Genomic DNA, 16,585 nt, shown 5'->3' on the forward strand with positions numbered 1-16,585 from the left:
GTAGAGCTGAGAGAGGGACAGAGGGAGGGCTGAAAAATTAGTTTATGAGCAAAAGTAAGCTGAGTGTAGGAGAGATGGTTGGGAAGCTCTAGCCAGTTAAGTTTGTGGAGAGATACACAGTGATGGGTAGATGATTTGTGGCTAGTTGCAAATTTGGCAATTTTATTATAACAAGAGGACAGTTTTGTTTTGAGAGAGGATTGTAGGTTTGTTAGCAGAGGGGCACCATAAAGGAGGGAAGGGATGAGAAATGTAGTAGCAAGATTGAGCTTAGTAGATCTAGTGAGGAATCGATTGTGTCGATAGAGCATGCCAAGTTTTTGGTGGGTTTTTTTTATGTTTAGTTGTAGGTGGTTACTGAATTTAAGCTGGTCGTCAATCTGGACTCCTAGTAGTTTGGTTTCAGATACCAGTTCAAGAGGTGTGTTATTCTGGCTAGCGATGGAAATTAGTTTTCTATCAGTGGTGTTGGTTTTTGAGGGGGTAAATACCATAAGTTTGGTTTTTGATGCATTGAGTGCTAGATGATTGTCCATCATCCACTGTTCTGTGGTAGAAAAGGCGTCTTGAGTCAGTTTTAAGAGAGCAGGGATGGATGTGGCTGAACAGATAATTGTGGAATCATCTGCATATTGAATAAGTTTAGCATAATGATTTCAGAGACTAATTTTCCAAACACGCCTTTATAATTTTTGTGGATTTCAGCTTGAACTAGTTGGGAGAAATTATTTTGTGTCTCCAGTGACATGATATATTGTGATTGAATTTCTTTCATTATTTCTTTCTTTGTTGATACCCAATTTATCCAGTTCACAGTCATTGGAAAGCCAGACCCTATCCTTCCACAAAGCAAAGAAACTAATCATGGCTAGGCTGCTTGTCTATTGCAGTTTCCCAACCCACAACTGTACATAATATGAGCTCCCACTCTAGCATGCAATTCTATCCAGACTGTTAGCAAAACTAGTATTAAATTATTTACTATGCTACAAACTGTGTCAAATTTTGTACAACTAGCATAAACTTTGAAAAGGATTCAATGTAACTGTTGCTAACTCCTCTTCAGCGATAGATGCTATATGACAAAAAATTCATGGTTGCAGTCTCTTTTATACTCCAACATGCCTTTGATAACATAGATTACTCTGTAGCACAGACTGACAATGTCTTGACTACAACCCAGACATTCCAAGATCAAGTTGTGGCTTGGCTGATGAACAAGCTGGCCAGGGATGAGTGGAAGTGAATTACTGATGCTGGCTTTCCCATCTTGGGTGGACAAAGATACAGCTTCCTTCAGCTGCAACCATACAAGAGGATGCTTGCACGGTATTGAAATGACCAGGGACAAGGGCTTGGCAGCTACAAGCTGATGATTGTAGTTTTCATTATCATGTGGGTGGAAACACACATACATGTGATGAGGGCATTGGATGCCCAGCAGTGACATGGGTATTCATATTAGACATGAGAGATTGGGTTAGGGCCTCTTTAGAAATGTCATCATTGCTGGGATACTGCTGTAGGCTGCCTGTATGGTGGTCCCTCTGGACAGTTCTTGCCACTGTGATGAGGATACCAGTATGAAGGACTGAATGGGTTCAAGAATGATAAGAGGAAGTTTGGTGGTCAGCAGGCATGAGGGAAGATACACATATTTATTTATTTCCCTTTGATTACTAGGACACTACAACTAGACAATGCTCCCTTTCAGCAGAGGTCTGGGGAGGAAAGCTCCATATCATATACATTTATATGAGATAACAGGAAAATATAATATATAACACTTAAGACTATATAACTTAACAGGCATTCACCATGCTACATACACTATATAGTATTTACAGTATGTTAAGCTCAAATATATCCAAAGAACATAGTATATATAGCATGTTAAACTCACACACATCAGTAAATATTCAGCATTATTTTACAGTTTATATATTCCTACTTGTAATTTTAGCATACAGACAGCAAATGAGGTATACACATATTTTATCAGAGCAGTTAACTTCACTTGGGACATGTAACCCTTGAGACTACTACAGTAAACGTATGAGGCATTTGTGATGTTTATTTGATTTGACTGCATGAGGAGGGGACTTCATAATGGGGTTGGTACAAAGGCAAAACAGGTTTATTAATAGGTGTGATTTAGAATCAGAATGGGCTTTGTAATGGGGTTGTTAGAAATGCTGGAGGGACAGGTATGTGTCTTAGAGAATTCCCCTCCTCTGGAACAGGCTTCCTATCCATGTGAAGCAGAGTTCTTCCCTAACCTTATTCAAGTGTAACCTGGACTGGCAGATGGGAAATCTGAAATTCACCCGAGGTCTAGCACCTGTGTTTCTAATGGACAGAGGCAACCTGTAAATCATACCATAGTTTACATATACCCTTAAAATAACCTCTAAGGCACAAACACTTGCAGGATGCATTTGAGATGCATGGCTAAGCTAATCAAAGCCCCAGGAGGTCATTAGCCTAGTATACACATATGAACCTATGACATTTTAGATTTTTCAGTGAATACTAGGTGTTGTTGTAGTGTACCAGTTTGATAACTGGCTGGTGGCAAGACATTTGTCTTGGTTAAAGAGGATGCTGTGTGTAGTCTTAGTATGATTGTAAGCTGGTAGATTAGACAGCTCTAACCAGATAACGGAGTGAAGTTCCTGAGAGTGTTGTATTCTTTTAATGAATTTACTTGGAAACTTAGCAGTTTTGTAACAAAACTGGTCCTGTTTGGCTAGTTGAGAGGACTGCAGGTTAGTGAAAATTTGAGGAGGCAAACAGAAGACAAGGGAATAGAGAGATCTGAGATAATGCGTAAAATTCATATTCTGTAAAAATAAAATACATAACGTTTAGGACTATGTAACTTAACAGGTAATTATCATATTACAGACACTATAGCATTTACAGCATGTTAAACTTAGGTACATCTATAGAACATAGGTAGGTACTAGGCTATCAGCCCTGGGGCCTATACAAGCTCAGCCAAAAAGGTACCCTGGCTTTTGCCACCCAAGAAAATTATTTTCCTGTGCCACTGTCGAGCAGAGCCACAGAGGTGATCCCTGAGGTGAATTTCATATTTCCCATCCAATCATAAATATACTTTTCTCTAATGCCTTGCTGCATTGGCCAGGAATCGAGCTCTGGCCTCCTGCATGGCAGGAGAGAATTCTACCACTGAACCACCAATGCTCATAAACAATATAGCATATATAGCATGCTAAACTCACACACGTCAGTCGAATATTCAACATTATTTTACAGTGAGCATAAGTATGTACGTCCATTTATATGCCTCCAGCCTCCAGCATATATACAGCAAATGAGCATGAGAATCTCTTATCTAAACAATCAGCTTCACTTGGGACCTGTAACCATGAGATTACTATCGCACGAGTGTGAAAATGCATGAGCATACCTTATCTAAACAATCAACTTTATCTAAACAATAAACTTTATCTAAACAATCAACTTTATCTAAACAATCGACCTTATCTAAACAATCAGTTTCACTTGGGACCTGTAACCATGAGATTACTATAGCAAGAGTGTTGAAATGCATGAGCATACCTTATCTAAACAATCAACTTTATCTAAACAATCAGCTTCACTTGGGACCTGTAACCATGAGATTACTATACCAAGAGTGTCGAAATGCATGAGCATACCTTATCTAAACAATCAACTTTATCTAAACAATCAGCTTCACTTGGGACCTGTAACCATGAGATTACTATAGCAAGAGTGTGGAAATGCATGAGCATACCTTATCTAAACAATCAACTTTATCAAAACAATCAACTTTATCTAAACAATCAACCTTATCTAAACAATCAGCTTCACTTGGGACCTGTAACCATGAGATTACTATAGCAAGAGCGTCGAAATGCATGAGCATACCTTATCTAAACAATCAACTTTATCTAAACAATCAAATTTATCTAAACAATCAACTTTATCTAAACAATCAGCTTCACTTGGGACCTGTAACAATGAGATTACTATAGCAAGAGTGTCGAAATGCATGAGCATACCTTATCTAAACAATCAGCTTTATCTAAACAATCAGCTTCACTTGGGACCTGTAACCATGAGATTACTATAGCAAGAGTGTTGAAATGCATGAGCATACCTTATCAAAACAATCAACTTTATCTAAGCAATCAACTTTATCTAAACAATCAGCTTCAATTGGGACCTGTAACCATGAGATTACTATAGCAAGAGTGTCGAAATGCATGAGCATACCTTATCTAAACAATCAACTTTATCTAAATAATAAACTTTATCTAAACAATCAACTTTATCTAAACAATCAACCTTATCTAAACAATCAACCTTATCTAAACAATCAGCTTCACTTGGGACCTTTAACCATGAGATTACTATAGCAAGAGTGTGAAAAATGCGTGAACATACCTTATCTAAACAATCAACTTTATCTAAACAATCAGCTTCACTTGGGACCTGTAACCATGAGATTACAATAGCAAGAGTGTGAAAATGCATGAACATACCTTATCTAAACAATCAACTTTATCTAAGCAATCAACTTTATCTAAACAATCAGCTTCACTTGGGACCTGTAACCATGAGATTACTATAGCAAGAGTGTGGAAATGCATGAGCATACCTTATCTAAACAATCACATTTATCTAAACAATCAACTTTATCTAAACAATCAGCTTCACTTGCGACCTGTAACCATGAGATTACTAGAGCAAGAGTGTTTAAATGCATGAGCATACCTTATCTAAACAATCAACTTTATCTAAACAATCAGCTTCACTTTGGACCTGTAACCATGAGATTACTATAGCAAGAGTGTCGAAATGCATGAGCAGACCTTATCTAAACAATCAACGTTATCTAAACAATCACCTTCACTTGGGACCTGTAACCATGAGATTACCATAGCAAGAGTGTGGAAATGCATGAGCATAGCTTATCTAAACAATCAACTTCATCTAAACAATCAGCTTCACTTGGGACCTGTAACCATGAGATTACTATAGCAAGAGTGTGGAAATGCATGAGCAGACCTTATCTAAACAATCAACTTTATCTAAACAATCAGCTTCACTTGGGACCTGTAACCATGAGATTACTATAGCAAGAGTGTCGAAATGCATGAGCATACCTTATCTAAACAATCAAATTTATCTAAACAATCAACTTTATCTAAACAATCAGCTTCACTTGAGACCTGTAACCATGAGATTACTATAGCAAGAGTGTCGAAATGCATGAGCATACCTTATCTAAACAATCAGCTTTATCTAAACAATCAGCTTCACTTGGGACCCGTAACCATGAGATTACTATAGCAAGAGTGTCGAAATGCATGAGCATACCTTATCTAAACAATCAACTTTATCTAAGCAATCAACTTTATCTAAACAATCAGGTTCAATTGTGACCTGTAACCATGAGATTACTATAGCAAGAGTGTTGAAATGCATGAGCATACCTTATCTAAACAATCAACTTTATCTAAACAATCAGCTTCACTTGGGACCTGTAACCATGAGATTACTATAGCAAGAGTGTCGAAATGCATGAGCAGACCTTATCTAAACAATCAACGTTATCTAAACAATCACCTTCACTTGGGACCTGTAACCATGAGATTACTATAGCAAGAGTGTGGAAATGCATGAGCATAGCTTATCTAAACAATCAACTTCATCTAAACAATCAGCTTCACTTGGGACCTGTAACCATGAGATTACTATAGCAAGAGTGTGGAAATGCATGAGCAGACCTTATCTAAACAATCAACTTTATCTAAACAATCAGCTTTACTTGGGACCTGTAACCATGAGATTACTATAGCAAGAGTGTCGAAATGCATGAGCATACCTTATCTAAACAATCAACTTTATCTAAGCAATCAACTTTAACTAAACAATCAGCTTCAATTGGGACATGTAACCATGAGATTACTATAGCAAGAGTGTCGAAATGCATGAGCATACCTTATCTAAACAATCAACTTTATCTAAACAATCAGCTTCACTTGGGACCTGTAACCATGAGATTACTATAGCAAGAGTGTGGACATGCATAAGCATACCTTATCTAAACAATCAACTTTATCTAAACAATCAACCTTATCTAAACAACCAGCTTCACTTGGGACCTGTAACCATGAAATTACAATAGCAAGAGTGTGGACATGCATGAGCATACCTTATCCAAACAATCAACTTTATCTAAACAATCAGCTTCACTTGGGACCTGTAACCATGAGATTACTATAGCAAGAGTGTCGAAATGCATGAGCATACCTTATCAAAACAATCAACTTTATCTAAACAATCAACTTTATCTAAACAATCAGCTTCACTTGGGACCTGTAACCATGAGATTACTATATCAAGAGTGTCAAAATGCATGAGCATACCTTATCTAAACAATCAACTTTATCTAAACAATCAGCTTCACTTGGGACCTGTAACCATGTGATTACTATAGCAAGAGTGTCGAAATGCATGAGCATACCTTATCTAAACAATCGACTTTATCTAAACAATCAGCTTCACTTGGGACCTGTAACCATGAGATTACTATAGCAAGAGTGTGGAAATGCATGCGCAGACCTTATCTAAACAATCAACTTTATCTAAACAATCAGCTTCACTTGGAACCTGTAACCATGAGATTACTATAGCAAGAGTGTGAAAATGCATGAACATACCTTATCTAAACAATCAACTTTATCTAAATAATAAACTTTATCTAAACAATAAACTTTATCTAAACAATCAACTTTATCTAAACAATCAAACTTATCTAAACAATCAGCTTCACTTGGGACCTGTAACCATGAGATTACTATAGCAAGAGTGTGGACATGCATGAGCATACCTTATCTAAACAATCAACTTTATCTAAACAATCAGCTTCACTTGGGACCTGTAACCATGAGATTACTATAGCAAGAGTGTCGAAATGTATGAGCATACCTTATCTAAACAATCAACTTTATCTAAATAATAAACTTTATCTAAACAATAAACTTTATCTAAACAATCAACTTTATCTAAACAATCATCCTTATCTAAACAATCAGTTTCACTTGGGACCTGTAACCATGAGATTACTATAGCAAGAGTGTTGAAATGCATGAGCATACCTTATCAAAACAATCAACTTTATCTAAACAATCAACCTTATCTAAACAATCAGCTTCACTTGGGACCTGTAACCATGAGATTACTATAGCAAGAGTGTGAAAATGCATGAACATACCTTATCTAAACAATCAACTTTATCTAAATAATAAACTTTATCTAAACAATAAACTTTATCTAAACAATCAACTTTATCTAAACAATCAAACTTATCTAAACAATCAGCTTCACTTTGGACCTGTAACCATGAGATTACTATAGCAAGAGTGTGGACATGCATGAGCATACCTTATCTAAACAATCAACTTTATCTAAACAATCAGCTTCACTTGGGACCTGTAACCATGAGATTACTATAGCAAGAGTGTTGAAATGCATGAGCATACCTTATCTAAACAATCAACTTTATCTAAATAATAAACTTTATCTAAACAATAAACTTTATCTAAACAATCAACTTTATCTAAACAATCATCCTTATCTAAACAATCAGTTTCACTTGGGACCTGTAACCATGAGATTACTATAGCAAGAGTGTTGAAATGCATGAGCATACCTTATCAAAACAATCAACTTTATCTAAACAATCAACCTTATCTAAACAATCAGCTTCACTTGGGACCTGTAACCATGAGATTACTATAGCAAGAGTGTGGAAATGCATGAGCATACCTTATCTAAACAACCAACTTTATCTAAACAATCAACGTTATCTAAACAATCAACCTTATCTAAACAATCAGCTTCACTTGGGACCTGTAACATGAGATTACTATAGCAAGAGTGTGAAAATGCTGTGATATTTGATTTCACTGCATAAGAGGACGTAATAATGGAGTCAGTACAAGGGCAGAACTGGTTTACTGACAGGTGCGATTTCATTGGAATTACATTTTATAGATAGGCTAAGATTTACAGTGAGAATGGGGCTTAGTAATGGGGATGTTACAAAGGAAGGATCATTTTTGTAAGATATATGTCTTCAAAGATGTTATAAACTGTAATTAAGATGAGATATTTTTACTATTGGTTGGGCTCGAGTTCCATGGTTTAGCAAAGTATGATATGCATATCCACAAAATCAATAGCATCAAAACTACTTGACGTAGGAACTTTGAACCTTGCTTGTGACATAAATAAGACATGTTGGGGGGATTGATATGTGTTTCAGCAGATTCCCTTCCTCTGGAATGGACTTCCCACCCACGTTAAGCAGAGTTCTTTCCTAACTCTATTCATGTTAGGAACCTGGACTTGAAAATGGGAAATTGGAGATTTACCCCTTGCTCCAGTTTGGCTAGCTGAGAGGTGTGCAGGTTAATGAAAATCTGATGAGACATATAGGAGACAAGAGAATGCTCCATGGCATTATGTGCTATTCTAATAATAGCAAGGAGAGTTATCTAATATTCAGATTACTGAGTCTTATTTTATTATTACTCAGAATGAACAGTTAAAAGGTATGAGGCAGGGAGGCAGGGAAGGTCAGCAATGGAAAAGCAAGAGCAGATTAAACAAATCTGCAAAACTCCATAAACTAGTTCTATTGATATGTGTCTCAGCGAATTCCCTTCCTCTGGAATCATAAAGTTAGTTAAGTCTGGAATAATGACAAGTAACTGTACTGCATCCTTTAAGTGGGCACATCACGTGTTTGTTTAAATATTACAATAAGTAAAGAGTTGCTATTGTTGTGTCTGTGCTTTTTCTGCATTGCTTTGTCTATGTTTGCATTTATTCTGCTCTTGTCTTTGCCACTCTCTGTGTGTCCATAACTGTCTGTCACTATAGCTGTCTCAAGCCCTGTTGCTTCCCTGTAATCTGTTTCTGTCAGGTATTGTGTTTCTATTTCTGTCTCTGAATCTGACTTTACACCAGTCTCTATCTCAGTCATTGTGTCTGCATGTCTCCCTGTACCCCTACATGTGACATTAACATTGACTGGTTGTCTGCCTTCATATTTGTCCCTGTCTGTAACCATTAGGGGTAATGTCACAGTTTCCACTTTGTCTTTCTCTGTCACTGCATATAGATTTTCTTTTCTCACTGTCCCTGGGTCTGTGTTTGTCTCAGTATTACTATCTGTATTATTTCTGTCACAGCCTCTATGTCTCTGCCTTTCTTTTATTATTGATTTATTTTTCATTTATTTGTTTGTTTATTTGTTAACAGTGCAAATGAGCTGACCCAAAGGCCCTTTTCAGTCTTGACCTGGGCTCAGAAAGCAACAATAGCAAATTTCTCAAACAGATGTATCAATACATAGCACTAATACAATACATAACATCCAGTAATACAATTACAATATTTACTAATGTAGTTACTCAAATGTAAACAGCTTACAATAAATTACCTTTGAATATTTAATGATATGTAGTCATAGAAAGATTGCAGGTCATTTGCAAATATTGAAAGTCTTACTTTGAAATATTTCAACCCGAATATCTCAAATATTTGCACTCATTTTCAGCAAAGAAGTTTTTCTTTATTTTTTATTTTTTTTAGTTATTTGTTTATTTATTGCAAAATTAGAAGTGGTTGCTTCTTTCTCATGTCCAAGATTAGGTTATTACAACAGGAGAGTGATTTGTCAAGGCTGTTGAGGTTTGTTTTTTATTAGTACTGAAAATCATACAAACAGTAAACTGTTATACACACTGAAATACAGTGTCATAGGGTAGTAAAACTGTGGCTTAGTTTTCAAGGGAGTAGCCATGTTTATCTGAGTTTAGGATGAGCAAGTTATCTGCATACATTGCTGCACTTAGGGAAGGGGGGTCTTGGGTTAAGTCATTTAGTTAGAGTAAGAAGAGAAATTGATCAAGAACAAAACCCTAGGGAACCTACGAGAGTTACTGTACTTGATATGTTTGAACCATTGCTTACCTGACATATTCTTTTATGTAGGTAAGTAGAGAATCAATGTGGTACACCGGGGGGGGGGGGGGGCTAAAGTCTTATTTCTTCTAGAATTGTGATTAGAATATTGTGGTTAACATTACTGAAAGCAATGGTTATATTAATGAAAAGACCACCTGTAAAGACAACATTGACCATGTTGGAGTATATGATATTGGTAACAATAAAGTGAGCTGTTATGAGCCTAAAGCCAGCTTTAAAGCCATGTTGGTTATTTGTAAGAAGAAAATATTTGTTAATATGATTATCCAGTTATTGTCAGATTAGTTTTTCCATGACTTTTGTTAGAGGGAAGAGATCCATGATATGTCTGTAGTCGTGGAGTCCACTGGGGTTATGAGATTTGCGTACAGGTATTATATGAGCACGTCTGGATTGATTGGATAGCAGTCCAATGCACAGAGAAAGACTAACTGTGAGAAAGTGGTTTGCAATCTATAGGGCTGCCATTTTATAGAAGGTAGGATATAGGGTATTGCTTAAGGAGGAGAATCTCATGCTAAGTTTGCTCAGCAGTTTGAGAATTGCTTTCAGTCAGGTATTTTTAAAATAGAAAGTTGGAATGAAGTCAACCAGTATGACAAGGTTTGGACTAAAGGTGTAGCTAGGATAATTATTTGGTTTGGGTTATGTTTTGACAGAATATAGTCTTTGAAGCTATTAAGACGGGAGGGGAAGAAGGTGCATATGTGAAATCTGTTTATTCTTTTGCTGTTATCATGTAGGTCTTTATTGGCTCTCCAGACAACATGAGGAAATGAAGCCAGAACAGTCTGCTGAGGTGGCTGTTATATAAGACATTGTTTTCAGCTTGTTTTTTTCCAATTTTGTTAGTCTGAATATCTTTCTTTGAGGACGGATTTTATTTCAGACATCAACCCCAGACAAGTACAACCTCTTATGCTTCTCTTCCTTGTAAGGAAGAGGGGATCCTGTATATTAGAATATTGCCAATATCTCACCCTGCAGGTGTATGTCTATAAATCTGTATCTAGCATTATTTCTGTAAGTGACTCTGTTACTGTCAATGCATCTCTAACTTCCTCTGTTGTTTCTAGCTTTATCTTTGCTTCTTTGCCTTTCTTTGTTTTTTTTTCTCTGCCAACATCTGTTTCTCTCATTTGGCACTTTCTTTGCAACTATGGCTATATCTATCATTGTTCTTGTCTTTGTAGATGTCACCGTGTTTGGTATTGTCATTTATGCCTGTGTTATTATAGTTGCTCATGTTATTGTCTCTGTTTTCCAGATTATCTTCACTCTTTGTAACAGTGTCTGTGTTTGTATCCATCTCTATTTCCTATAACTTGGCCCCTTGTTTCTGTGTGCATCTGTATCCCTAAATTTTCCTGAGTGACTCACAAGACTCTTGTCACAGACTGTCCATACCAGCAGCTTAAATGTTCACATAGGAGGTCCAATATCAGCACTGAACATCCCCTGCAGTATTAAAACCCACTAAAATGGATCACAACCTCCTCTGCTGCTGCCACTCCCCTGAGACTGCAAAAAGCTTGCCAATCAGCTCACCACGATTCCAGTCAAAGAAGTAATCCAAAAAGGGAAACAACGCTGAATACCACTAGAAAAATAATTTATTTATTTAAGCCACAACTCAATGTAGCTTTTCATCGTCTCTTCTACACCAACTTCATCAGAAATTTAAAATCTCACGCCACTGCCGTGATGAACTTTAATATGTTTAAAAACAGAACATGTGGCCAACACGCCCTCCTACGTCAACTTCTAAAAAGCAGTTCACCCTAAAAAGCATTCAATACATTCACATTTACCGGATCCCTGTTTCTCTTAAACCAACTCTTATAACCTATTAAAAAAGACACTATTACATTTAATAAACATATAATGTCATAGCCAGCAATCTCAGCATGTTAGCGGCTGACATTCATAAACCGTGAATTAATCTACTGAAACTTAAAATAAATAAATTATATACTAAGAACAGAAAATAATAGTAATAACTAGTCACAATCGTATAAAACAATCATTCAGTTACATAAAATAAATAAATCCTATGAATTGTGGTGTTTTACTTGGTTGATGTATGTTCTCCAAATACATACCACCATTCATGAATTAAATAATAATTGATAAATAACCCCCGTGTTAATCATCATAATGAGGTATCCCAGTCATGTCTTACCTATCCAAACTTCTCAATTTTAAGACACTATTGGTGGATAGCATACTATTTGGACCAGGAGGGTGATAGGCTTCTAATTTTAACTGCCACATCAACTCCTTAAATTCCAGCTTCAAAGATTCAGGACCCCCCCCCCCCCATTGTCAGAAGTTAATTGGTCTATGACCATAAAGGTGAACTCATAGTTTCATAGTTTCATAGTATAGTACTAGGCTATCTGCCCTAGGGCATTTATAAGCCTAGCCATAGTGTACGTGGCTTTCGCCACCCCATGTAGTGATACAAAAGTGTACAAAATAAATGTAGTTTGCTGTGCCTCTGTCTAGTAATGACACAGAGATGACCCCCAGGGTAAACCTACAATCACCCATCCACTCGTCAAGATTTCTCTTGAAGAGAGTCAGTGAGGGGCTCTGCCTAACCTGGACTGGGATCCTGTTCCAGAGTGCGGGAAGCCTCTGGGTTATGAATCTGTCCCTCCAGCATGTCCTATTCATATTTGTGCTGAGGTTTAGATCTTTAGCTCTCGTGGCTCTGATGGATTTGGATTTTTTGAGGTGGAGCATGTCCATTAATTCCGGATTGGACATGGCCTTGTACGTCAGGCATAGATCACCTCTGAGCAGGCGGTATGCTACTGAATAGAGCTGGAGCTTCTTTAGTCTGGCAGCATATGACATATATTGGAGACCCTTGATCCTCTTGGTGAGGTACTTTTGGGGTCTCTTCAGCTGCTGCAGGTGCCAGGTGAGGTACATACCAAATGGGGCATTGTACTCAATCATAGGCCTGATAAGGGAGGAATATAGGGGTACAATGACATCCTTTGATCTGGATGTGAATCCCTTCATGATAAGGTGGGCAAGGTAGAAGGTCTTTCTAACCACTTTGGCGACGTGGGTGTCAAATAAGAGGTCACTGACAACTTGGGTCCCCAGGTCTCTGATTACTTTTTCCGTACTTAATGGATTAGCACCTATGTGGTAATTTGTGGGTACTTTGTTTTTCCCAAAGGGGATGACTATACATTTTTTGGAATTTAGTTTAAGGCCATGACTCTGGCACCAGTCGTCTGTTTCTGTAAGGCCCTTCTGAAGGATGCATGTGTCAGCTGGTGTATCGACTATGGTGCCTAGTTTGCAGTCATCTGCGAACTTTGTCAGCCACAACCCCCCTATGTTTGCCTGCACATCTGAGAAATAAATGCCGAACAAGAGGGGTCCCAAGACAGAGCCCTGTGGGACTCCACTTGTGACTGGCTTAGAATCTGACATAGCTCCAGCTATTCTGATTTTGTGGGTTCTGTTCTTTAGCCAGTTTGCAACCCATCTTGTGACATACGGGTTTACATTTAAGCTGTTGAGCTTGTCTATGATGCCTGAGTGGGGTATTGTGTCGAAGGCTTTTGCCAGGTCCAGGTAGGCTGTATGAACTGCTTTGCCTTCATCGATGGCTCTAGTGACTGTTTCAAAAAATTCCACCAGGTTCAAAAGGCAGGATCTGCCTTTTACAAAGCCGAACTGGGTAGGGTCAATTGTCTGTAGGTCCCCGATGTCTTTGTTTATGAGTTCCATAATGATTCTTTCCATAGCTTTGCAGACCAGGCTGGTCAAGCTTATGGGGCGGTAGTTTCCAGGGTCTGTAGAGGTGCATCCTTTGTGGAGTGGGACCACTGTTGCTGTACGCCAGTGTTCAGGGACATATCCTGTAGTAAGGTTAAGATTAAACAGCATTCTTATGTGCGGGTTTAGCTCCTCTAGGAGTTCACGTAGCACGCAACCCAGGACACCGTCTGGTCCCATAGATGCTGTATTTTTAGCTTTGCTGAGAGCAGCTCTCACCTGGACATCTGAGATGTCAGGGAGGTTGCATTCAGCTGGGATAAATACTTCATCTTTTGGGGGTGAGGGAGGGGAGAAGTTAGCATTGAACCTGTCTGCCAGTATGTTGGCAATATCTGTGAGTTCAGTGTATTTCTTGCCGTTATGAACCAACTCTGAGCATATCTGAGGGTTTCCGCCCAGGTTTCTAACATAACTGAAGAAGGCCTTGTGGTTATCTTTAGTGTCCTTAGCGATTTTTCTCTCAAAGTTGGCCTTTGATGATTTTATGAGCGATCGTAGTTTTTTGCTAGTGCTGATCAGAGATGCCTTCCCTTTATGGGATTTTGCTCTGTCTTGCAGTAGCTTCCTTCTCTTGTTATAAAGTTTGTTTATGGCTGGGGTCCACCAGATAGGACGCCTGCCTTTGGTGGAAAGGGTCTTGGTTTTATTTGGGATTGCATGATCCATGCATTCTTGGAGATGTCCATAGAAAGCATTTGTGAAGGATTCAGCAGTGTGGGATGTGGTTTCCACTGGCCCAGGGGGCTTGAAGGATACCATTTCAGTCCTAAGGAGTGTAAAGTCGGCTTTTGAGAAGTTTCTCACTGTGGTCTTTTGTGCTGGGGGTGGAGGTGGGATATGAACATTTAGGGTTATTAGTTTGTGGTCTGATCTCACTAGTGAGGGGTATACTTCCGGTGTTGAGCATTTTGTCCCCATGTTTGTGATGATCAGGTCAAGTATATTATTTCCCCTTGTGGGGGACGTGACTAGTTGTTCCATCGCATCTGAGTTGATGAATTCCAGGAACCTTTGGGCTAGGGTGTTAGGGCTTGAATAATGCACCCAGTCTATGCTTGGGTAGTTGAAGTCTCCCAGTATGATGGTATTTGGTGAGACATTCATATCCTCCAGTGTCTTCAGAAAGGCTGAATGGAGTTCCTGAGATTGAGAGGGTGGTCTGTAGCATGCTACAAGTTGTATAGCAGTTTTGCCTATGGTTAGTTGCACATGGATGGTATCCGATGCTTTGTGCATTGCCACTAACCTGGAGGTGTGGGTGTCTTTAATGAATATGGACACTCCCCCTCCTTTTGTGATTTGGCCCAAGTTTTGGGGCCGAAATGCATGATACGCGGTATGACCTGGTAGGGCTGGGGTGCTCTTAGGAGCCTTGAACCAGGTTTCAGTTACTGCACAGACATCGATGCTCTCCATACTGAGGAGTGCTTTGAGGGCCTGCATCTTGAGATTTAGACTTCTGGAATTGAGCAGCATTACCCTTAGTTTTTTCCTTTTTTGTTTTCTAAGGTGGTGGGTTTGTCTTTTGAGCCTTGCCTAAAAAAGGCAGTATGGGGGTGGCAAGAGCCTTAGCCAATATCTGGAAGCCCAGTGGTGACAGGTGCAAGCCATCCCTTGTGAAGTAGCGTGGCTTGTCCAGCATGTCATCCCAAGCAGACAGACATTGGATCCCCCTAGAATGACACCAGTAATTGAGCCAATTATTAAAGCTGATCATCTTGTCTTTGTATTGTTGCATCATTCTTGGTGAGGGCAAGATGCTGCTCAGGGTCAGGATCATACCGGCCTGGGCTACATAATCAGAGAGCTCCTCTATGTCTCTTTTCATTTAGTCCAAGGAGGTACGTCTCAGGTCATTCACGCCGGCATGGACAATGACGGAGTCATATTTGTACTTGCTTTGGAGTGACCTGTGTGCTTGTGTTATGTGGCGGATCCTAGCACCCGACAGACAGCTCACCATTATCCTCTCTTTGTTCAGCCTGGTAAGTGGAATGTCAGTGTGTCTGACTATAGAGTCACCTATTACTAGTGTATCAGGCATGGTGTTTTGCCTTAAGGGCTGTGATTGTTTGGCACACTGACTTAGTGTACTATGTGTTGCATGTGCTGTGTTTTGAGGTGGTGTTTTCTTGGGTGTCTGCTTTGGGAGCCTCTGTTGTTTTGGTAAGTTTTTTATTAGAGCCTCCGAGTATGTCTTTGTGTTTTTATGTGTTTGGTTTGCAGTTGTGGTTGGTTTATGTGAGACTGGGTTTGTTGTGTGTGTGGTTACCTTCTCCTCATGTCTGGTCTTGCTAGTCCTGTGTTGAGAGAGTTCAGCCTCCAGTTTGGCAATATAGTTGCATCTCTCACATGTGTTTGTGTTTGTTGGGAGGAGGAGAGGGTTGTCTGTGTACATGAGACAATTGTAACATTGTCTCAGGATTCCCAGATTAACCAGCTGAACTGGAGAGGACGTCAGTAATATACCACTCGACATGCCAGAATAGTATAAGGGAGTGATGTGAAACTGGGTCAGAGAGGACTTTGAAGGGAAGTGGGTATTAACACGGGTTGTAGGTGAATGTAGTGCTTACTTTAGTTTAAGGGTGCTTCACTTGAAAGAAGGGTTTTAGGAGCAAGTGCTAGGCTTATAATATAGTGAATAGACTGATTTTGTTGAAAGTAGAGCTTTCTTAAGGGAAAAACTGAAGCACAGACTTGGCGGAGCCAGGAATAGTTT

Source organism: Protopterus annectens, chromosome 13.part0, assembly GCF_019279795.1.
Source record: "Protopterus annectens isolate FY-2018-M chromosome 13.part0, PAN1.0, whole genome shotgun sequence".
Classification (NCBI taxonomy): Eukaryota; Metazoa; Chordata; order Ceratodontiformes; family Protopteridae; genus Protopterus; species Protopterus annectens.